Below are 24,027 nucleotides of genomic sequence, written 5' to 3'. Positions count from 1 at the left end.
CATGTACATATACAATACACATATATGATACACACATATATATATGCATATATGCACACATATCTAATGATAAAGAGAGAATCTTAGTCTATTACCTTCCTTTTGGGGCCAGATATTGGGTGGCACCAAAGCTTCCCAGGGATCAATCAGGAGAATGGCTAGAGAGCTGTTGAGAAAGGAGTCCAAGTGATCACCACTGTTCTCCTTAAAACTTCAATAAAGTCAGCAGAAACTCAACAGAGGCTTAGTGTGAGTGGATTTATTGTGAAAAGACTAAGATTCACATCTGAGTTTTATGAGGTGAAACAAGACAGAGGCAATTGGAATCACAAAGAAGTAAACTTCAGGGGAGGGTGCTGAACACTCAAAGACCTTGAAGTTCATGTTAATCTAGTACATGTTTCTAATATTGGCTCCTCAAAGGCATTGGGGTTGAACTGTCTGGCTCATTTTTTCTCTCTGTCTCCATGTGTATGTATGTATCAATACATATACGCATATGTGTGAATGTATTTTGCAACCCTGTGGACTATACAGTCCATGGACTTCTCCAGGCCAGAGTACTGGAGTGGGTCGCTGTTCCCTTCTCCAGGTGATCTTCCCAACCCAGGGATCAAACCCAGGTCTCCCGCATTGCAGATGGATTCTTTACCAGCTGAGCCATCAGGGAAGTCCAAGAATCCTGGAGTAGATAGGCTATCCTTTCTCCAGCAGATCTTCCCAACCCAGGAATGGAACGGGGGTCTCCTGCATTGCAGGCAGATTCTTTACCAGCTGAGCTACCAGGGGAGCTCATTAGCACACACATATGTGTATAAATATTCATATATATCTAAATAAATGTAAAATAAGTTATTATACATGTGTTGTCTGCTATCCTTTCTAATTTTTATTTAATTTTAAGATTTTTACTGAAATATAGATGATTTACAATGTTGTGTTAGTTTCAAGTATATAGCAAAGTGATCCAGTTATACATACATACTCTTTTTTTACATTCTCCTCCGTTATAGGTTACTGCAAGGTATTGAGTATTGTTCCCTATGCTATACAGTAGATCCATGTTGGTTATTTTATATATAGTAGTGTGTGTATTTTAACCCCAAACTCTCAATTTATTCCTCTAGGCCCTTTCCTCTTTGGTAATCATAAATTTGTTTGTTATGTCTGTGATCTATTTCTGTTTTGTAAATAAGTTTATCTGTATCGTTGTTTTAGATTCCACATATAAACATGATATTCTTTTTATAAAAAGAAATTATTATACAAATTGTTGTGTAATGGGATTTTCTGTAGCTTGTTGTTGTTCAGTCACTCAGGCATGTCTTACTCTTTGCAACCCCATGGACTGCAGCACCCCAGGCTTCCCTGTCCCTCACCATCTCCTGGAACTTGCTCAAACTCATGTGAGTCAGTGATGCCATTGAACCATCTCATCCTCTGTTGTCCCCTTCTCCTCCTGCCTTCAATCTTCCCCAGCATCAGGGTCTTTTCTAGTGAGTCAACTCTTTGTATCAGGTGGCCAAAGTATTGGAGCTTCAGCTTAAATAGCTTTCTGTGTCAGTAAAAGCATATTCACATTGTGATCTTTTTAATAGCAGCAGGATATTCTGCTATATGATTGGATCATCGTATATTTAATACATCCATGATTCAACATTTAGATGATTTAAGTTTTCACTATTATAAATAATGCCACAATAAATGTTTTGGACATAAATTGATTTATATTTTTCTAATAGTTTTCTAGGATTAATTCCTACAAGTAGAATCCTGGGTCTATTTTGCAGGTTTTGTGGTACAAATTACCAAAGTGTCCTTCACAAAATGGTAGCAATTATTCTCTCACTGATCCTACATGAAGTTCATTTTCCTATTAAGCTTGCTGTAACTAAATATGATGAGGCTTATACTTTTTGGCCATCTGTTTAGCTGAGAAACTGGAACTTTTTAAAAAATTATTTTGCTTCTCTCTTTATAGCAAGGATGTATTTCCTCCTTTTTTTTTTAACTGAATGACTATGTCTCATACTTTAAAACATATTCTAGTTTTTAATTTTGACATTGTTTTATTACACCTTTTGGCAATATGGAAGTTTTCTTTTTTCATTCTTAAGTATCCTTAAATGTAATCCTGTGCTTCATGGTTCTGCCTTTGTGTCATGCTGAAAGACCTTTATTTACCTATGGGTGGAAAATGATCCACCTATTCCACACTTTTTCTACCATTTACATAGGTTAAAATTTTACTTAAAATTTTAAGCACACCTGTTGTATTTTTTTCATGGAAGGTTAAGGCAATGATTTAACTACCCCCCCCCCCACCCAATTAGATAGCCAGTTGTCCCAACACCATTATTCCCTCTGTTCTGAAATGTTTGCTTTATGAAAATCTTTGGCCTTGAACTGGTACAAACTGAGAAATGTAAGAAACACATGTGGAACCAACTTGTCCATGGCTAATGCTTCAGTTCAGTTCAGTCGCTCAGTCGTGTCTGACTCTTTGCGACCCCATGAATGGCAGCACGCCAGGCCTCCCTGTCCATCCCTTATGATATTAAACGTTTGCATTCCAGAGCTGCACTACACACTAACCCCACTATAATGCCTACTTATTTGCTGTTTGAGTTCTACCCTAGTAAGCTTGTGTGATTTTGAACATACTACCCAGTCATTCTCTTCCCTAAGCAACCAGAAGGACTTGCCCAATTTTCCTTCTGAAAATCAAATACTTTTGAGATAAACCATCTGAAAATGAAAAATTACAACAGAGACCTACACGGTGTGTCTGCTCTAGGTTTGGGAAAAAAAAATAATTAATTTTCTCTCTCTTCCGGGCCTCAGAGAAATTTCTTCTTTTGTACCAACTTGTAGAATACTTGTAGACAATAAGCTGGCAGCAAGTTTAAATGACACTGTTTCTGCTCTTGGCAGCCAGCAGTTAAGACTTGCTGCTAAGCACCTTGAATCTGGTTTTAGGCTGAGAACTACAATGGAATCTCCATGAACTTGGGCCTGTGGATCTGACATGTGAGGGAAAGTCCTCTATGCTTGAATTTCAAGACTCTTATCCTTAGTCATGTCAACCACAAAGCTCCAGGGAATAAGAGAGCCTTCCATCTGAACACTGTTTACGAACTACTTTATTCTGTCACACTCTAAAATTATTTACCAAGAAAGTAGGTACTCATCCAATCTTTTTAGAAAATGTGAACTCATGATTATACTCTACTTTATATTACAGTTATTTTTGTATTTCACTTCCTTGCTAAATTATATACTTCTTAGAGGGCAGAGCCTTTGTCTTGTATGCATTTGTCTCCTCCTGGGGCACCTACTACAGAGCTGGGGATACAGAAAGGTGGTGTCCTTTTTAAAACAAATTTTTTTTTACTGTAGTATAGTTGCTTTACAATGTTGTATTAGCTTCTGCTGGGCCACAAAGTGAATCAGCCATGTGTGTACATATATCCCCTCCTTTCTGGACTTCCTTCCCATTTAGGTCACCACAGACCACTGAGTAGGCTTCCTGGAGCCATCTAGTAGGTTCCCATTAGTAATCTATTTTATACGTAGTATTAATAGTTTATACATGTCAATCCCCATCTTCTAATTCATCCCGTCCCTGTCCCCGCTTGCTATCATGCATTTGTTCTCTGTGTCTCTGTTTCTGCTTTGTAAATAAGATCTTCTGAAGCAGTGTCCTTAACACAGGCTTTAGCTTCAGACAGGATAGACATAGCAAACCGTCTCCATCATCAGTTAGGTGTATGCCCGTAGACAAGTTGCTGTAGCTCTTGGAGCCCTAGTTACTTATCTGACAAACGAGGATCGCATTCTTTCTCTTCCCCCTTGCCTTCTCTTCCCTCTTTTCCTCCTTTCACCAGCACTTACTAAGCACTTCATGTCAGACACCAAGGGGATACAGACAAAATAATAACGGAGGAATGGTCTTTGTTCTCCTGGAACAGTTTTAAGATTCTGAAGGATGACTGGAATGAGTATGGTGAGGAAATGAAATGTGCGATGGCTAGATGAGAGGTGGGTAGGACTGCAAAGATATTATTCACTAACTGAGTTCTAAGTGAGAGAGGCTAAGGGAATGTGATCGCCTTTATTTCATTTACTTTGGCCTGAATTGAGTCTTCATTGCTGTGCATGGGCTTTCTCTAACGGCAGCGAGCAGGGCCTGCTCTTCATTGCGGGGCACAGCCTTCTCACGACAGTGGCGTCTCTCGTTTGGCATGTGGGCTCACGGCACACACGGACTCAGGAGTCGTGGCTCTCGTGCTCAGGAGTTGTGGCACACAGGCTTTGCTGCTCCATGGCATGTGGGATCTTCCTGGACCAGGGATGGGGCCCATGTTCCCTGCAGTGGTAGGTGGATTCTTATCCACTGTACCATGAGAGAAGGCGTGATTCCTTTGAAAATGTCTGATTGATTACCAATGGAAGAGAAAGAGAAAAAGAAAGAATGAGACAGGAGAGGAATGAAAAGGAAATAAGGGATGTGAATGCAAATGAAAAGAGAGAGTAGAAAACAGGGGAGATGAAAAACAGACTGGTGGGTTTAAGCTGGTGAGTTAGCTGAGCTGTATGTAGACTTATCATCAGGATATAAAGGTGTCACTAAACTGTAGCTGGAAATGTGGTCAGTAAACCTCCCAGTCCAGTACTCTCAATTCACTCATTGCTGGACCCTGTGAACCGTCTTCCCTGTCCTTCTGGCTTAGAATTTCTGATAGAATATAAAGGGACAGGAAAACCAGGGATAACGCAGAGGTTGGGGGCTTGTGTGACCAGGGTAATAATGGTATCACTCATAGAAACAGAAAAGTGAGCCACAGAAATTAGGTCTCGAGTTTGGTTTAAAACCTGTTTCAGGTCTGAGCAGCTTGTCCAGGTGGAGTTGGAGGTTGGAATGCGATTTGGGGCAAAGGTCCCTCTAGAAACCTGCATCTGAAAAATGCACTTTGCGGTCATGAAATCGGATAGTTCCTGAGGGAAAGAACAGAGACAAAGGTAAACCAAAGAGCAAATACTGAATTGGAGGGTCGTCACTGGGGGGGGGGGGTGACTAGGTTCCTTCAGGTCACAGGAGGAGGAAGGGCTACAATCAATGGAAACTGGAGCTGCCCATGAAAGAAGAGTCAAAGGAGTATCGTATCAGTGAATCCAAGAGAAGAAATTTCAAGAGAAGGATGGCAAGTGACCACTTGTGAAAAATGATAGTGTGGACGGATTAAAGATGCTAAGGACAAAGGGAAGAGCCATTGGATATGAGGGTAAGAAGATCAGCGGTGATTTTTAGGAACCATTCAGGGAGGTGGAAGAAATGGTGAACAGTTAAGCGTGAATGCGTTGACTGGAGAGTCCTCCACGTGGGCATTGCCCGAGGCCTTGTTAGAAATGCAGGTTCTCTGGCCTGCACTGACTCAAAGTCTGCCTCCGAGTGCAGAGGCACTCGGGGTGACTTTCCTGCAAGCAGTGTTGGAGCAGCTGTAGGGTCTTTGCTCAGGGTGACTGGTGGGAAAAGAATGTTGACAGTCATCTTGTGGTGACAGCACAGTGTCAGGAGGGTCTCAGAACAGGGGAGATGGCTGCAAGTTTTTAGCCCTTTAGGGGAAGATGGTCCAAAGGAGAAAAGAGAGACTTCCCTGGTGGGCCCGTGGTTAAGCATCTGTGAATCTGCCTTCCAGTGCGGGGGACACAGGCTCGGTCCTTGGTTGGGGAACTAAGAGCCCGTGGAACCAGGAGTCAGAAGAGAGAAGCTCTTCCTCTATAGGAAGGAAAAAGATGCCAGGGGTGGAGAGGGAGGGATGGTCCCAGAAAGTGGAGAAATGATAGTGGTTTCCTGATACCATGCATGGCCTTGAGGACAGGGGCTGGCCTCCGTCATCTGTTTGTGAACATCTGAGACACTGCTGCACCTTAGTAATGACTCCTGAAAGGAAAACAGGTAAGCGGGTTGAATCTCAGGAAAAGCAGAATTATTCACCAGTGTTGTGATCTTTAGGTCACTGCAAAGAGACTGGTACCCAACATTTTTGTTCCTTAGTCTTTTTCAAAAATGTGTTTCTTGTTAAATGGCTGTATTGCATCTTAAGGAATATTTTAAAATAATCTCTCTCTCATATGTGGTTTCTTGAAGTGGAGGGTCAAACTAAAATTAAATTTTCCTGCAGTTAATATGGATTTAGTGTTCAAGCTTTGGGTTTGGGTCAGTAGTTATTTGCAAGTTTGTCTAACAAGTAAAACAATAAGTGAATGAAAAGGGATACAGGCTGGCTATAAAAGAACTCTGAGGATTTATTTTCATGGAAAAATTAAAATTCAGTTTCTTTTGGTATTCCTTTTGCTAAGTCCCAGATGCTGCTGCTTAATGTTTGATTCCCAAAGGAAACTACAAAAACCTTCCATTGTAAAAATGGTTGCATCTTTTGAAAAAAATGTGCTCCAGAGAAGAAATAAGTCATAAGAATTTGTAAGGAGGCACAGTCTTTCTTCCCTTGACCTTTTTTGCCTCGTGTTCTTAAAATCAGTAGCAATTTTTGAACCAGAGCTTTTTAAAAAAGATTTTTGCAAGTTTCTTGCGCCTTCCCATTGGGCCCTGCTTTGACAGGGGGAGGCTGAAGTGTGGAGGAGAGTTTGATTACGAGAACTGTGTGGGGAGTGGTGGGCAGGACAGGCTGATAAAGATGGACAGTATTGAGAAAAGAAAGTTTGTACCCAAAGAGAGATTTCTCCTATTTCACAGATTTTCTTTGGGTCACCCTAAAATGTTTCCTCTCAATTCATCTGCATTTAATATTCATTTTATGTGAGTGGCCTGCTAGTTATTTGCAAACTTGGCTTTAAAATAATTCTAATTGTTTATCCATGGTTTTCGTTTTTACTAACATGAAAGTTCAATATCCCAATACCCAACTTGGAGTTAAGATTGGAAATATGCTCCCCTTCCCTAGTTTTTCTTTCTTCTTTACTGATTGTGAAATAAAGCAGAGATGTAATGTGCTCTGCACCCTAGGCGGGGTTTGAGAGTTTTTAATCCAGTGTAAACAGAGAGAGTTAATTGAAATACATCCACAATCTTAAATCGTTTGTCAAACAAACATGCTGTATCCGACTCAGAGTCACGGTGGTCCCAGCTATTTTCATTTTATAACAAAACTAGTTTCATGCAATTTCACAGTAGAGATTATTTTTTAGTATTTTTTAAACTTTTAAAAATATTATTGAAATATAGTTGATTTACAATGTTGTGTGAATTTCTGCTGTACAGCAGATATATACACATCCTTTTCCATTGCAATTTATCACAGGATACTGAATATAGTTCCCTGTCTATGCAGTAGGATCTAGTTGTTATCCTGCTGCTGCTGCTGCTGCTAAGTCGCTTCAGTCGTGTCCGACTCTGTGTGACCCCAGAGACGGCAGCCCACCAGGCCCCGTCCCTGGGATTCTCCAGGCAAGAACGCTGGAGTGGGTTGCCATTTCCTTCTCCAATGCATGAAAGTGAAAAGTGAAAGTGAAGTCGCTCAGTCGTGTCCGACTCTTAGTGACCCCATGGACTGAAGCCTACCAGGGTCCTCCGTCCATGGGATTTTCCAGGCAAGAGTACTGGAGTGGGGTGCCATCACCTTCTTCAGTTGTTATCCTGACTTCGCTCTTTTCTTTCTTTCTTTTTCCACAGTGGAGATTATTACATAAATTGAAATCAAGAAATCTTAACTTGTTCTCACCTATTTGGCCTCAGTTTAAAATCTTGTAATAGAGGCAGTGCGTGCGTGCTCAGTTGCTTCAATCATGTCCGACTCTTTGTGCCCCCAAGGACTCTAGCCTGCCAGCTTCTTCGTCCTTGGGATTCTCCAGGCAAGAATGCTGGAGTGGATTTGCCATGCCCTCCTCCAGGGGATCTTCCTGACCCAGGGATAGAACCTAAGTTTCCTGCACCTCCTGCATCGCAGGCAGATTCTTTACCGCTGAGCCACTGGGGAAGCGCAGTTTAGCAGGGAGTTGTGGAAACAAAATCCCAGCTAAAGCGTGTACGGATACGTGATAGCTGTGATGGCAGTGTGCCCTCTCTTCTCCTGGCTGTGAGGATGGGGGCCTGTCGTCACTTCACAGAAGCATCTCTCAGTGCTATCTGTCACCGCACATCTCTTCCTCAGGGTAGTTTCAGTGATCGCACAGGCGTCTCACCCAAGTGGAAAATTCCTGTGCCTGACATGTGCCAGCAGGTAGGTGGGGGGTCAGAGACCTGCAACTGCTTGTATTAAAATTCTGCTGAGACAGAAACCCATGCATTGCACACCCCAGAATATTTTTTTTCTTTTGCTCCTAGAAAAGGACTAGTTGAAAGTTCGAACGTGTGTGAACTAGGGTAGCAGGGTTTTAACGAAGTTCTAGTTTTGCCAGTCACTGTGCAAGAGGACAACCCAGCAGCACCTTCTCCCCTCGGCTGGAGGCAACTAAGTAAACACCCTCATCTCTGGAGTCCAGAGTCAAGGCCACCTGGCCTCATTAGTGGACTGACTTTACTGGGGTCTGCTGAACAGACCCTCTCACCTCCAGAGCCATCAAGACTCCAAATCACTACTTGGAGGGAGGCTGGCAGCACTTGAGTTCTCTCTTAAGGATTCTTGCCAAAGTTTGCAAACTCAGATTCTGCAAGGGACAGACAAGTGATGTAATAGAGCAAGGCAGGCAGACGGAGAGCTGGAGAACCAGAAAGCTTTTTGTCCCATACAAGGCCCCAGCATGGTTCAGAGAGCCCAGCCCTCTCAGCTCGTCTTGTTGTTGCACAGGGAGGGGGCTTCATGTTGCCAGATCTTTGGATATGTCAAGAGAAGCCAGATATTTTTTTAAAATATATTCATCATAAACTATTGGCAACAAATTCAGAAAATATGTTGAGCAGTTTAGTAAGTGTTCAAAAACTTTTTACCTCTTTCAATTCCTTGCTCAAATATTACCTTCTCAATAAGGATTTCCCTGACCACCCTATTGTAAATGACATCCCCTACCCCACTCTGGCACTTCCTTATTCCCTTTCTCTGCTTTACCTTCCTCCACGGCACTTGCTACTATCCAGTAAGGGCATAAACTTTTGCCTGACTGCTCTCCTTCTGATGTCCACAATCAGGAACAGTGCTTGGCTCACAGAAGAGTCTCAAGATTATTACTGAGTAAATGCAGATCGGATACATAGAGACAGGACTAGGATAAGGTGAGTGAGGCACCCCGGGTGCAAAATTTAAGACACTGAGAGCTTCAGTGACCACGGAAGTAAGAACCTCCTTAAATTTTTTTATGTTAGATGCCATACTCTCCTTACCCTAGTCACTGTCATGGCAATGCAGTTGCTACAATGGCCTCTGATATAATTCTGGGGGCAGAGTGAGAGAGAGGGAAAGGGATTAGAGTGTTTAAAAATGAACACGCTACTGTTATTTTAAACAGTATAGCTCCAATGAATTTCTAATAAGTGCATCAGCAGCACAGGTGATATTGACCAAGAATGGTGCAGTGATCTGCCGTTAAGATGCAGATCGTCTGGGGATTAGGAATTTGAGTTTATGCCTTCATCTGCATTCTTACATACAGAAATGTAAAAAACATGATGAGCTCATAGGAAAATTTTCCATCAACAAGGAGAGACAGAATTGGTTTCAGGTCCAAGCATAGGATGAACAGAGTTAAGAGTTCTTATTTACTGAAAACCACCAAAATGTGGAACAAATGGAAAAAAGAATAAATTTCTGTGGAAGAGGCATTACAATCCATTTTCAAATTGTAGTCAAAACTTTGAGAGAATTCCCTAGAGGTCCAGTGGTTATCACTCAGTGCTTTCACTGCTAGAGCCCAGGTTCCATCCTTAATCAGGGAACTAAGATCCTGCAAGCCGTGCATTACAACAACAACAAAAAATTGAATGAAAGGGAATAAATATGAGAAATTTTCCGGGTACTGTAACAGGGCCAGACATCATTTTTAATATACAGTTTTCCTGGCTGAGAGGCATGTCGTTCTACACTTATACTCAAAGTATATGTCCAAGTGACACAGAACCATAGTATGTAGGTGTTATGTAACAGTGAATATTATAGGCTGCTAAATAAGAAATGTGCACTGAGATTCTGAAATAGAATATCTATCAGGTACCAAAAAGGATGATGAGACAGATCAAAATGGAAGTTGTTGAAATTTAATGAGAAGCTGTTGATTGCTCAAGCAGAGTTGCAGTGGGAGGGACCTACCAAGGGAACTTCCAAGGAATCCACAGTGATCCCTATGGGAGAGTCAGCTTTAAGCACCTCCCATACCAGATAACACAAAGCCCTTTAGCATGACGCCAGTCAAGGAAGAACTTTCTACTCCTTTCCCTCTTCCCTCTAACCCCAAGGACCTACAAGCATTACTTAGCAGGTTGGTAGTAAGAAAAGGCCCACCACCACTCTTGCTTGAACTCTGCCCTTGCTGGGAGAGGGAAAAGATCTAATGCTAAATCAAAGAAAGAGTTCTCTGCATTGCATGGAACGGGGCATTCTCATTATTGCGTGGAGACTGTTCTGTGACATACAGTGACCTGAGATGGCCTGTTTCCCAAGAGTGAGCAGTAAAGTCATGGAACATGCTGGATTTCATTCAGGGGAAACTGAACAAATTTTAAAGGGACAGTTGGAGTCAAAGCTTGAGTTTCCTTTTGGTGACCTCTCATGAATGTGTTTGTTGACTGCACAATCCTGAGAGTTACAGCAGGCCCTGCAGTAGTTCTAGCACCGTTCTCTGCCATTATTGTTGAATTACCTAAAAAACATGCTCTTAGGAAGAATAACTAAAAATAGCTCAAACAGAGTGAAAAGAAGATGATCATGTATAGTCTTTAGGTGCACTTGTATGGCTGTGCAGTAGCTGGGAATCAAGTTTCTTAGTTCAGGCAACTGTAACAGAATACAATCCACAAAGTGTATTAAGCAACAGACATTTATTTCTCACAGTCTGGAGACTGGGAAATCCAAAATCAAGACATCTGATGTCTGGTGGGGGATTCCTTCTGGTTTGCAGAATATTATCTACTAGTCATATCCTCATACAGCAGAGAGACCAGAGGGGAAGCAAATTCGCTCATGCTGTGAACTCCCTGATGTTCAAGCTGGTTTTAGAAAAGGCAGAGAAACCAGAGATCAAATTGCCAACATCCACTGGATCATCGAAAAAGCAAGAGAGTTCCAGAAAAAACATCTATTTCTGTTTTATTGACTATGCCAAAGCCTTTGACTGTGTGGATCACAATAAACTGTGGAAAATTCTGAAAGAGATGGGAATACCAGACCACCTGACCTGCCTCTTGAGAAACCTATATGCAGCTCAGGAAGCAACAGTTAGAACTGGACATGAAACAACAGACTGGTTCCAAATAGGAAAAGGAGTACATCAAGTCTGTATATTGTCACCCTGCTTATTTAACTTATATACAGAGTACATCATGAGAAACCCTGGGCTGGAAGAAGCACAAGCTGGAATGAAGACTGCCGGGAGAAATATCAGTAACCTCAGATATGCAGATGACACCACCCTTATGGCAGAAAGTGAAGAACTAAAGAGCCTCTTGATGAAAGTGAAAGAGGAGACTGAAAAAGTTGGCTTAAAGCTCAACATTGAGAAAAGTAAGATCATAGCATCCAGTCCCATCACCTCATGGCAAATAGATGGGGAAACAGTGGCTGACTTTATTTTTCTGGGCTCCAAAATCACTGCAGATGGTGACTGCAGCCATGAAATTAAAGGATGCTTACTCTTTGGAAGGAAAGTTATGACCAACCTAGACAGCATATTAAAAAGCAGAGACATTACTTTGCCAACAAAGGTCTGTCTAGTCAAGGCTATGGTTTTTCAGGTGGTCATGTATGGATGTGAGAGTTGGACTATAAAGAAAGCTGAGCACTGAAGAATTGATGCTTTTGAACTGTGGTGTTGGAAAAGACGCTTGAGAGTCCCTTGGACTGCAAGGAGATCCAACCAGTCCACCCTAAAGGAGATGAGTCCTGGGTGTTCATTGGAAGGACTGATGTTGAAGCTGAATCTCCAATACTTTGGCTACCTGATGTGAAGAGCGGACTCATTGGAAAAGACCCTGATGCTGGGAAAGATTGAGGGCAGGAGGAGAAGGGAACAGCAGAGGATGAGATGATTGGATGGCATCACTGACTCAATGGATGTGGGTTTGGGTAGACTCCGGGAGTTGGTGATGGACAGGGAGGGCTGGCGTGCTGCAGTTCATGGGATTGCAAAGAGTTGGACATGACTGAGTGACTGAACTGAACTCCTCTTAAAAACTCTCTAGTCCCATCTAGGATTCCACCCTCATGACCTAATTGCCTCCCGAAGTCCTCATCTCCAAATACCATTAAACTGGGGATTAGGGTTTCAACACATGAGTTTTGGGGGGCCCACAAACATTCAATCTATAGTAGCAAATGAAGGAGCTCAGAGTAGAGGTCTTGGAGGGAAGAATGAAGCCAGCTAGACCTGGGAGCTTGGTGGTGGGGTCCTCTCCTTAAGAATTCACTCCTCACCAGTTACAAAAGATGAGAGTCTCCCTTGTAAAACAGAATCCATCACTCTTGGTTCATACCTTTCAATTCAGGTGTTGTAAAGTGAGATTTTGAAGCACCATGAACAAACTCTAGAAAGTAAGATAGTAAGTAAATATATTGCTGGGTAAGATAAGGAAGTGGAAGGAATAGAATTTTGGAAGACAGAGTCAGATCCACCTCTTAGGGCTCTGTGCTTCTTAGTTTCCTCACTGGTAAAAAGTATGGACATTAATACTGTTTTTAGGATTGTTAGGTGGATTAAAGGAGAACATATATGTAAATAAATTGTGTTATACTATATTGGTTCACAGCAGCATCCAACGAATGAGAACTGTTATTATTAAATGCTAGAAGACTCACCATCTACATTGGGAAAAATTATTTCTATCACTTGTATATTACTTACCTCTGTTGTCATCAACATTATGCAAAGGCAGACTTATGAACATTCTTGCAAAAAGCTAATATTGGAACAAATGTGTTTCCTTCATGTAATTTGCTTTCCTTACATGAGTAATACAAAATACCTGTATAATAGTCAAGGAAAGCCCCCCAAATACACTCTCCTAGAAAATTAGCTCTTTTCAATTTTATTTCACACACCAAAAAAAAAATATTTGAAGTGTTTCAGTAATAACTTCAGCATTCCTTAAGAAGATTGAAGTGAAGTGAAGTGAAAGTCTTTCAGTTGTGTCTGACTCTCTGTGACCCCAAGGACTGAACAGTCCATGGAAGTCTCCAGGCCAGAATACTGGAATGGGTAGCCTATCCCTTCTCCAGCAGATCCTCCCAACCCAGGGATCGAACTCAGATCTCCCGCATTTCAGGTGGATTCTTTACCAGCTGAGCTACCAGGGAAGCCCTTTAAAAATATTAGGAGAGCTGTTCTAAAATGATTGATTTTTATGTCTTTAAAAGGGAAAAGCCTAGTTTATTTTTGGAGTGTGGAAACCTACCTTAATGCAGCTAATGTAATAACTTCTAATGCAAACAGTCTTGTGACTTTGTTTTGTCTCATGCCATCTAAGTAAATATTTGTGAGGCCTGGCAAACTAAATTGTGCTGATTTCCCAGAGTCCCAGGAGATAATGGGAGACTTTTTTTTTTTTTAATGAGTTTCAATAAAATATAACATAAGTTGTGGGTAATATAAAACAGCTATCCTCAACCCATGTACCAGTAGGTTAGCAGCATTGCATGCTATCAGCCAATAAGAACGGACATTCAGAGTCTGGCCCCTTCTTAACCAGAGTAATGTTGTGATCATGGTAGAGGTTACATAAATTGTTACAGGCAGATATGTGAGGACTGGACATTAGGCTGTTCATGTACGTACCCCATGAATACATAAGTCCCTTATGATCAATAAGCCATCCCTTTGTGAACCTGCATTGTTCTGGGCACTGTTCTCCTGTAAAGCTCAGGTTCTGGGTCCCTCAGAGCAGATCTAGTGCCTTTGTGAGCCCAGAGTGGGGACCCTTTGCGAATGCAAGAGCAGAACATACAGTTTTGCAATTTTGCTTTCTAGAACCCAAATTGTATTTTGATTTCAGTGGTAGTGACGTGTGTATCTGCACATTTGTCAAAACTCACTGAATTTCTAAAGATATACGCTTTATTAGAATTATAAGGACCTCCTAGGTGGCTCAGTGGTAAAGAATCTGTGTGCCAATGCAGGAGATGCAGGTTTGGTCCCTGGGTCAGGAAAACCCCCTGGAGAAGGAAATGGCAACCCACTCTAGCATTGTTGCCTGGTAGATTCCATGCATAAAACAGCCTGGCTGGCTACAGTCCATGGGGTTGCAGAGTCAGGTAAGGCTTTGCGACTAAACAACAATACCTCAATAACATTGATTAAAAGTAATTATGCTGCAATTAGATTATTGAAAAGTAATAATTGACATAGGAAAAAAAACCACCTTCAGTGGCTCCCATTGGACTATGAGATTAAATTCACACTGCTGAAGATATTTAAAGCTCTCTGTTACATGGTTGAAGATCCCCTGGAGGAGGGGGTGGCAACCCACTCCAGTATTCTTGCCTGGAGAATCCTATGGACAGAGGATCCTGGCAAGCTACAGTCCGTGGGGTCACACAGAGTCAGACATGACTGAAGTGACAGTATGTTATTTATGTATGTATGTTGTATGGCTGCAAGCTACCTTCAGCAAAGGTTTTTAACCTATTTGGTGTCATGACCACTTTTGATGATCTGGTGAAAACTATGGGCTCCTTCTCAGAATAATGTTTTAAAACGTGTAAATAAAACATGTAAGAGTATAAGGAAACCAATTAGATGGAATTTACATCAAAATATGTACCAGATTTTTTGTATAGTAGGATATGTACTTCTTTACTAGCTCATTAAATGACTAGAGCTGGCTTAAGTCTCATAACTAATGTAATGTCAAAGTATTGAACATAGACAGTAGTTTAAGATTGATATGTGAAATCTGCGACAACTATTGATATGTGGGATCATCTGTGAGTTTTATTGGTGACAAAATCACACATATGGCTCATACGATTGTGATTTGTTGTTCATTCAAATACAAAAGGGAAGGAAATGCTAAATTTCAGCTAGACGTTAGTGAAAATAAATGTGCGTTTTTCCCCCATCAAATTCCACCTTTTGCATACACAACTCCCCAGACTCTCTCTCTGCCTTAATTCCAGGTGGCGACCCCCTGCCTGTCCCCTTGTTCCCCAACAAGCCCTCAGACACTCTCTGCTTTAGTAAACAGGGCTCATCCCCTCCTAAAACCTATAGGGACAGCAGCTGACACGAGTATGCGAATGCGAAGTCAGACAGTGGAGAAGGATGATGGATACACAGTCCATGTCCTTCCTCAGGGCATTCGATACATTTGTTTTGGGGGAAAAAACCCAAAACACAATAATGTACCAGCCAAGGAGAGATTAGTGCAGAGCTGGCCGGTGTGCAACCGCTGCTTAATCAGGCGGAATGAACTGCCTGTTCTCCCCTGCCTGCGCTCCCACCACATCTCCAGGGAGCTTCACTTGGGTAGAAAGCCCTTCCCCGCTAATCTCTATCAATTAAAACACAGCTAGTTCAGAGGCTGGCAATTCCTGCTTCCCCTAGCTGCCATCATCTGACCTCTTTCTCTCCTCCCAGAACACTTGGTTCAAATCTTTTTTTTTTTTTCCAAACAGAGGTCCCATCTGGCCTTGCATTGTGGTGATTGACGTCCACGTCCATCTTCCGTTGTCCATCCTGAGCTTGAGGGCAGCACGCCCCGCTGAGCCTGCATCTCTCTTAGTACCCGTGCTTTGGTGCACACAAGGCCGCGGGGACCCAGTGGGTCAGACTGACCGTGCTGGGCCGGCCTCTGCCTCCCCGCCTCTCTGCCTCATGTCTTTGTGTCTTTTACTGATGGATTCTAATGCTTCCACTGCTAGAAACAAAGCCCTGACAAACTTCTCTTTCTTGGAAGGGCTTACCGTAGAGCCACAAAAGTCCCAGCCAGAAAAGTAATTGATGTCCTTGAAAGCCTTCCTCCAGAAATCCACTCAATCATTCATTCATGTCCTCTCTCATTCTCCTTAAAGGCCAGGTGAGAGCTTACTGTCTGAAATACATCAGGTGGGGACTGGCAGGATACACATATATGACCGCATGTTTGTGAGACTGTTTCTTAGTAGCCTAGAGACAAGGAGATTAATGCCTCTTCATGAAAGGCACGCATTCCTCCTCAGATGAGCTGGAGCTGTCAAAGCAGCATCCTTAAATAACATATTATTTATGTTTTATTTTTAAATTGAAGCAGTGAAGTGAAATGAAAGTCACTCAGTCATGTCCGATTCTTTGTGTGTGTGTGTGTGAGTGTGTGAAGTCGCTCAGTCGTGTCCAACTCTTTTCGACCCTGTGGACTGTAGCCCGCCAGGCTCCTCTCTCCATGGGATTCTCCAGGCCAGAATACTGGAGTGGGTAGCCTTTCCCTTCTCCAGGGGATCTTCCCAACCCAGGGATTGAACCCAGGTCTCCTGCATTGCAGGCAGATTCTTTACCAGCTGAGCCACAAGGGAAGCCCAAGAATACTGGAGTGGGTAGCCTATCTCTTCTCCAGCAGATCTTCCTGACCTAAGAATCAAACCAGGGTCTCCTGCATTGCAGGTGGATTCTTTACCAACTGAGCAATCAGGGAAGCCTCTTTAAATTGAAGTATAGTTAATTCACAATGTCATATTAGTTTCAAGTGTACAGTAAAGTGATTCAGTTATATATATATATTCTTTTTCAGATTATTTTCCATTATAGGTTATTACAAGATAACGAATATAGTTCCTTGTGCTATGTAGTAGGTCCTCCTTGTTTACCTATATTATATACAAATACATCCTTTAAATACATGTAAATACCTTAGGGCTTCCCTGGGGGCTTAGATAGTATAGAATCTGCCTGCAGTACAGGGAATCCAAGATCAATCCCTGGGTCAGGAAGATCTCCCAGAGAAGGGAATGGCTACTCACTCTAGTATTCTTGCCTGGAAAATTCCAAGAACAGAGAAGCCTGGGGCTACAGTCCATGGGGTCACAAAGAGTTGGACACAACTGAGTAACTAACACATAAACACAAACATGTTAAGCCCAAACTTCTAATTTGTCTTTCTCCTCACCCTGCTATCCTCTTTGGTAACCATAAGATTGTTTCCTATGTCTGTGAATCTATTGGTTTGTAAATAAGTTCATTTGTATCATTTTTTAGATTCCACAAGTAAGTGGTATCATATATTTGTCTTTCTCTGTTTGACTTCACTTAATGTGATTTCATTCTTTCATATGGCTGAGTAATATTCCATTGTATATGTATACCGCAAGTTGCATCCTATTAATTCGGTCACTCAGCAGTGCCCAAGGCCCCACAGAATATCCATAGTTATTGGTCTCTGTGAAGCTACATTTAAAACCATGAAAAACAATAAAATAGGAGTTTGTATCCTGGCTTTTAAAATTATTTGCAGTGTGACCTTGAGCAAACTATTGAAGATATTTAAGCCTCAGTTTTATCATCAATAAACATGGATGGTAAAAACATCTACCTCTTAGGGTTGTTCGATGGCAAAATGAATTAATATATGTACAACTCTCACACCAGTGCCTTGCACGTGATAAGTGCTCCATGAATCCCACAAGTGTTCACTAAAACAAAGCACCTCCCATGCATCTATTTTCTATTAAGCACTTGCTATTGGCTAAGCACTGGGTTAGCCATTAGGGATTTAAATCTAAATAAAACATTACTTTATCTTCAAGGAGCTCATAGCATAATGTAAGGTTTTTCAACCTGTAGACTGGAGATTCCTTAGGAAACCTTTTTCTGAGAATCTATTTGTTCATCTGACTGAGTAAATAATCTGCCTTAGATATATATGCTTTATTTTAAAAGTGTATGTAGTTACTTTAGGATTAATCATTGTTAAAATCATTTAGAAGGATTCGTTTCGTATTTTTTGTCATTACACATCATCTCAACCAACATGAAAGGAACAAATGTGACCATGTGATGGTGCCCGACACTTTTTAGAGGATATTAAAAATAGCTTCTTGTGGTCAAGTTGGCTGCATCTACTGAGTGGATAGCACGTTTTGATAGAAGCCCAAACCATCCTGTCTGCTTAGGCCTAAAGGGAATTCTGCCTCTGATGAGTGGCAGTCAGTGCTAAGATACTACGTGGGGGAGACTGATTCTCAGAGAATACTTAACCAAAAGTTTCCAGGTGCTCTCCCCCAAATTGGGAACACTTCACAAAGAAGAAAGTAGAGGGAAACTCGCAAACTGACTCTGCGAAAAGGGCTTCTGTTTAGGAGTTTCTGTTTCTCTGATCCAGCTGAAGTGGGAGAAGGTCTCCAAGATGACAAGGGGCGGCCCATAGTTGCTAGTGCTGGATTTCTGTGGATGCCTCTTGGATGTGGCTGCTGATGGAGTCCCTGCAAGCAGACAGAGGTTGCAGAGAGGCAAATTGCCTTCTTCACACTGCTGTTCTGCTACCATAGAAATTACAGAATTGTTCGTGGCAGTTGCTGACCATCAGGGTTAAGTTTTTAGATCACCTCTTTTCGTGATTGATCGTATAGGGAGGTGGAGAAGCATCAGTGAGTTGGACTCTGATCCGTGTCGCAGTTTGAATTTTCAGTCTTGGCAGTCCTCCTCAGTAAAGTCTTTAAAAGACTGCAATGACTATTCTGGCAAAATTAGTGGGAACTATTGCCAACACTAAGAAACTCCTACCAGCAGAGATTGGATGAGAACCTCCTACCTTGTTCTTTAGAGCCCCATGCCTTAAAGTAGTTACGGTGCAATGTTCCCTCAGAGAGGAGAGCATTAATACTTACTTTCTGGTCCAGAGCAGAAGATCAGTACACTTGGCTGCAGACAAGTCTGGGTGATCTTTTGGTAGTTATATCATTCTCAAGCCACAGGGTGATCTCCATGGAAAAAAAGAGACTCCCCACTATGGGTTGTTTTGCTTTGTTTGACTTTTGTTTTTCTTGTCTGGGAACTCACGTCTTTGGTTCCTCCCAGGAAAATTGTAATTCAGCACAAGTTTATTGGCTGACAGTAGCAGACACTCAGTTCAAATTTATTGACTGACTGAGAAATGCTTATTCACATAGCAGTTAAACCTCAACCTAAGTCAGCCTTCCTTAGTCACATTCCCATCCCTGAGGTGTTTTCCTCTAGGCCCTTAGGTTCCTTTACTGAAAAAGTTGTTGTGGGCCTGATGAACAGGTAGGATTGTTTAGTAGTTAAGAGCATCAGCTTTGCAGTCAAACAATACCTCAATGTGATTTTGGGCTCTGCAAATAACTAGATGGGTGATCTTGAACAACAAACTACTTGAGCCTCAGTTGCTTCTTTGTGAAAATGTGCTGAATAAAACTTGCCTCATAGAGCTGTTGATAGAATGAAATGAAATAAAGCAGATTTCCCCAGATTTCAGTCATTTGCAACTTACCCATACAAAAATGGCCTGCATGATCTTTGCCATATTTAAATACCACCTGTACTAGGATTCCTTTAATACTTTCTTTAAATTAACTTTGTTTTTAAGACAGATTAATTTTAAAATATATATGGATACTTATCACCTCCCTAGGGATAGAAAATAAATGTCATGGAGACTAACCAATACTAAGTTCCAGCTTAATATTTTTACCCGCTAAAGTCTCTGACCTAAGGTCTCTGTTAGGAAGATTCCTGTCATGTGTTAAAGACATCTTAGCCCCAAACTGACACTTTATTTTTCCTTTAATTGAAAGAACTAAAAAATGATCAAAACGGACTAGTGTTTTCACTGTTTGAGTCAATGTAACTTGATACCCTGCTTATTTTGTCTCAGATATTGCCAATGGCATGTCTATCACGTTGTAGAAAGCTGAGCTAAAATTTGTGAAGATGTTGTGTTTCCAAGTGAAATGATAGAGACCCCTTGAAAACGCAGCTGTACTGGGTCACGTGCAGGCGCAATATCCACTAAGAAAGCACAGTTTGGCCAGAGGAAAGAGAAAAGGAAAGTCTGCCGGGGGTTCCCTCTGACTATCGCATGAGTTTCTACGAAGGACTCTGAGGTCACATAGGAGACCCCACAGTGGCTCCTCAGATCAAGAAATCGCTGCTGCCCTTAGGGGAGACTGCGAACCTTTGCTCATCTACAGAGCTCACTGCCAGGAGTGGTGGTGTGCAGATAATGGGGACACTGGAGACGGAGAAGCATCTTTTGACAAGTCCCATCTTGGTCTCCACTTCCTTGGAGTCTGTTGTGGGCTGAATAATATGCACGCCTCAAAATGTGACTGTATTTGGAGAGGGGTATTTAAAGAGGTAATTAAGGCAAGATGAGGCAATTAGTCCCAATATGACTTGTGTCTTACAAGAAGAGTTTAGGACCCAGACATACACAGAGGGAAAGCCACGTGAAGACAGTCGTCTCCGAGCCAAGGACGGAGGCCGCAAAAGAAGCCAGCCCTGCTGGCCTCTTGGTCTTGGACTTATGGCTTCCAGAGCTGTGAGACGACGCATTTCTGTTGTTCAAACCACCCATTCTCTAGAACTTTGCAATAACAGCACTAGCGGACTAAAAGAGTCAGTGCTTCCCCTTTGGACGAGGGAATAAAGGCCGATTAGCTCATCACTCATAGACAGTGACCCAAGCTCATAGACTGGCTGGTGTGTCAGAGAGAGCCAGGCTTATTCGACTTTTTACATGTGTTTTCTAATTACTGTGCTCTCCATCCATCCATCCATCAGAATTCCTCTTTGGTAGGGTGGTCGGGTGGGGAGCAGGTAGTTTATAAAAGACTTGTTTTGTCAGCTTAGAGGACAAATTTTAGTGAAGTTTTTGGATTGTCTTAAATGTCAAAGTAGAATTCTGTTTCTAAGCCTGGTCAAGGTCCAGATAAACTGATTTTCCCTATTTTGACCTTTTCATTGCTTTTTATCCCTTAAGCACAAAAACAGCATTTCAGCATTGTTGCAACGATGTCTGGCGCATCAGTTCTGATGTGCCATTTACCCGTTTATCATGTTTGTGTCCCCTCCCCTATCCCGCTATATCCTCGCGCAATGTCCTCGCTCGTTTTTATCATCATTGTATCAAGCAAAGACTTTAATTCAAGTTCTTACACCATCTTCCCACCACTCCTGTGCATTTCTGAGTGTCCTTGGCATGGATAGAATTCAACTAAATTGTCGGCTCACGGTTGTGTTCATTAAGTTTGTTACATATTCTTTCGAGTCATGATGTACCCAAAGAGTGCGGCACAGCCAGGATCTCACAGAGTCTCCTACCTAGAGCAAAGCCGAGCTTCTCTTTGTGCCTGCATAGCTTTGTAAATAGCTCCAAGAATTCTGACTGTCCCTAATTAACTTGTAAAATGTTTCCCCTTGTACATTCTGTCTTTTGAGAAAAGCTCTCCTGCTTTCATGGGTTCAAACAAAGTTCAGTTATGACTTCTTTGAATATCATCTGTAATCACCAGAAGGACCAGTGATTAGAAAGGCTTTAAATGCCTCCAGCTCCCTACTTGGTGAGTAGGAAGATGTTTGAACATTTTATGGAAGAGTAACAAAAGTGTTTTGAGGCCCTTCATCCAACCAGTTTATCTAGAAGTAATGTGTGAGCGTTGGAGATAAGTGACGTGTCTCATCATTAGCCACATAGCACGTACTGGAGGAAAGGAGCAAGACGAAGAAAGTCCTAAGACCCCTAGGTAAATAGTGGGTCACTCACATCCTTAGAGCCTGTGGTGAGCGAGTGTGGCCTGCTAGTGACAAGAAGATGAGGCCTGCATGTTAGAAACCCCTAGTGTAAACAGCATCTGGGAAAGGAGATGCTGATTGTTCATGGTTCTTCTGTGTTTTGTTTTATGTGGTCACTGTTTCTTCTTTGGGAATAAATCCCTCCCTCTTAGAGTTTTTCCTGGCCTGATTTCAGGGCCTACCTCTTAGTTATACAGTATGTTGTGATTTGTAAGGTTTTGTGAAGGATCAGCCTGTGAATAGATCTCTTATCCTGTTTGAAAATTTCTGTGCAGTTAGAATTTAGAAAATCTGCTAGAGAGGAGGCCAAAGGCAGTCTCTGAGTTCTGATCCCTGTATTTTTCATGCATCTTGGGTTCTTGTTGTTGTTCAGTCACCCAGTCGTGTCCGACTCTGTGACCCTATGGGCTGCAGCATGCCAGGCCTCCCTGTCCCTCACCATGTCCCGAGTTTACCCAAGTTCATGTTCATTGCATCAGTGATACTGTCCAACCAACTCATCTTCTGTCGCCCTCTTCTCCTTCTGCCCTGTCTTTCCCAGCATCAGGGACTTTTCCACTACATTGGCTTCACATCAGATGACCAAAATACCAGAGCTTCAGCTTCAGCATCAGTCTTTCCAGTGAATATTCAGAGTCGATCTCCCTTAAGATTGACTGGTCTGATCTCTTTGCTGCCCAAGGGAACTGCAGGAGTCTTCTCCAGCACCACCATTTGAAGGCATCAATGCTTTGGCATTCTGCCTCCTCCCAGCCATGTGTGACCACTGGGAAGACCGGATCCTTGACTACGTGGACCTTTGTTGACTGAGTAATGTCTCTGCTTTCAACACACTGTCTAGGTCACCGTGAAGGAAAAGGCTAATGTTTTTCTTCCCTCTTAACTCCTCATTTCTCCCCTTCATAACAGTGTGATTTATAGAAAGTGAGACTGGGTGTGCCTTCCCGAATGCCTGCGTCTACCCTTGTGCACAACCGCACTAGTTTATGAACACAGCCACCACCAGCGTTTTCCGTGCTGACTTTGTCTAGCATGTGACCATCTGTCAATCAAACTCTGCTCTGTTTCTACGCATTTTAAATTCATGGTGAAGGTCACATCCTGAGTGTCTGCTGTGCTCTCAGCCTCATGTCCCTGCTTCTGCAAGTTTACTTGCCCACAGCCTCACAACCTGGGTCAGACTTAGTGCAACGAGACAGGCCTCACGGGAAACACTTTAGGAAGAACAGTCAAGTCCTCGGTGGCTCCAAGCCACATCTGGTCTTAATCTTTGGCTGGATCTCCGAGCTGTGTTAATGCTAAAATTTTCCTCATCATTTCAGTCTCTCTGTCTTTCCATCTGTTTTCTCTTTGTGTCCAGTGTTGCTACCAGGAGAATGAGACTCAAAGAAAACTCTACCTGAGGATTTATAAGTTATAAATACTATAAAAAAGAAAGAAAGACAGGCACCCTTGTTAATGTTTTTATAGTGCTTTCAAAGCTTATGAGAAACAGAGCCACCCAGAACAACTTGGGAACCTGGGCTCTAAGCCCTCCTGAGAGCAGGTTGGGTTTCTGTCTACCGAAAAAGGAGACTTTTCCCCTCCTCTCGTATCTCCAGGCTCAATTTTCTAAACAGTTTCTTCACCTATAACCTTCTGTTGTAGAAGACAGACTGGTTAGCTAGGAGTAAAGAGACATCTTTACACATCAGATGTGTAAAGCCTCATTCTTGCTCAGCACGTTTATTCCTTTTCTTCATCACATGCGTGATACCAGACGTTGTTCACTCACGACAGACATTCACTGAGGAAGCGCACTATTTTGGACTCCAGATACCTTCATGAACAGCTCAGACAGGGTTCCTGATCTCACCCATTCACAGATGAGGTGAATTCAGTGCACCTAACAGTCCTGTGTAGTGTCATGGGGCTTCCTTCAAGAGAGTCCTGAGAGACTCGAAGGTGGCCTGTCACAATGCCACGGTCTGGAACTCATGCCCTCTGCTTGAATACCGGCTGACCTGTGACTGCCAACAATGGAATGTGGCAAAGGTGACAGAATGACACCTTCTAAGCAAATGGGGTAGGGGTTCCCCAGAGCAACAGAATCAGGCAAGACTTTCTTGACATAAGAGAAGCCATTTTTGTCCTAAGCCATTATGTGAT

At 42.3% G+C, this 24,027-nt stretch overlaps 1 long non-coding RNA gene across 1 annotated transcript; it reads right to left on the bottom strand.

Moving 5' to 3' along the window:
• Positions 1-247: 247 nt before the first annotated feature.
• LOC132660150 (uncharacterized) lies at positions 248-19,123 on the bottom strand. Its single transcript, XR_009601398.1, has 2 exons — positions 18,954-19,123; positions 248-5,944 (listed from the first exon to the last, which is right to left on the bottom strand). It is a non-coding gene; the product is annotated as an uncharacterized LOC132660150 (long non-coding RNA).
• Between the last annotated feature and the right edge of the window lie 4,904 nt (positions 19,124-24,027).

Source organism: Ovis aries, chromosome 7, assembly GCF_016772045.2.
Source record: "Ovis aries strain OAR_USU_Benz2616 breed Rambouillet chromosome 7, ARS-UI_Ramb_v3.0, whole genome shotgun sequence".
NCBI classification, from domain to species: domain Eukaryota; kingdom Metazoa; phylum Chordata; class Mammalia; order Artiodactyla; family Bovidae; genus Ovis; species Ovis aries.
The sequence above is the reverse complement of the archived record's forward strand: the minus strand, read 5'-3'. Positions and strand labels throughout refer to the sequence as shown.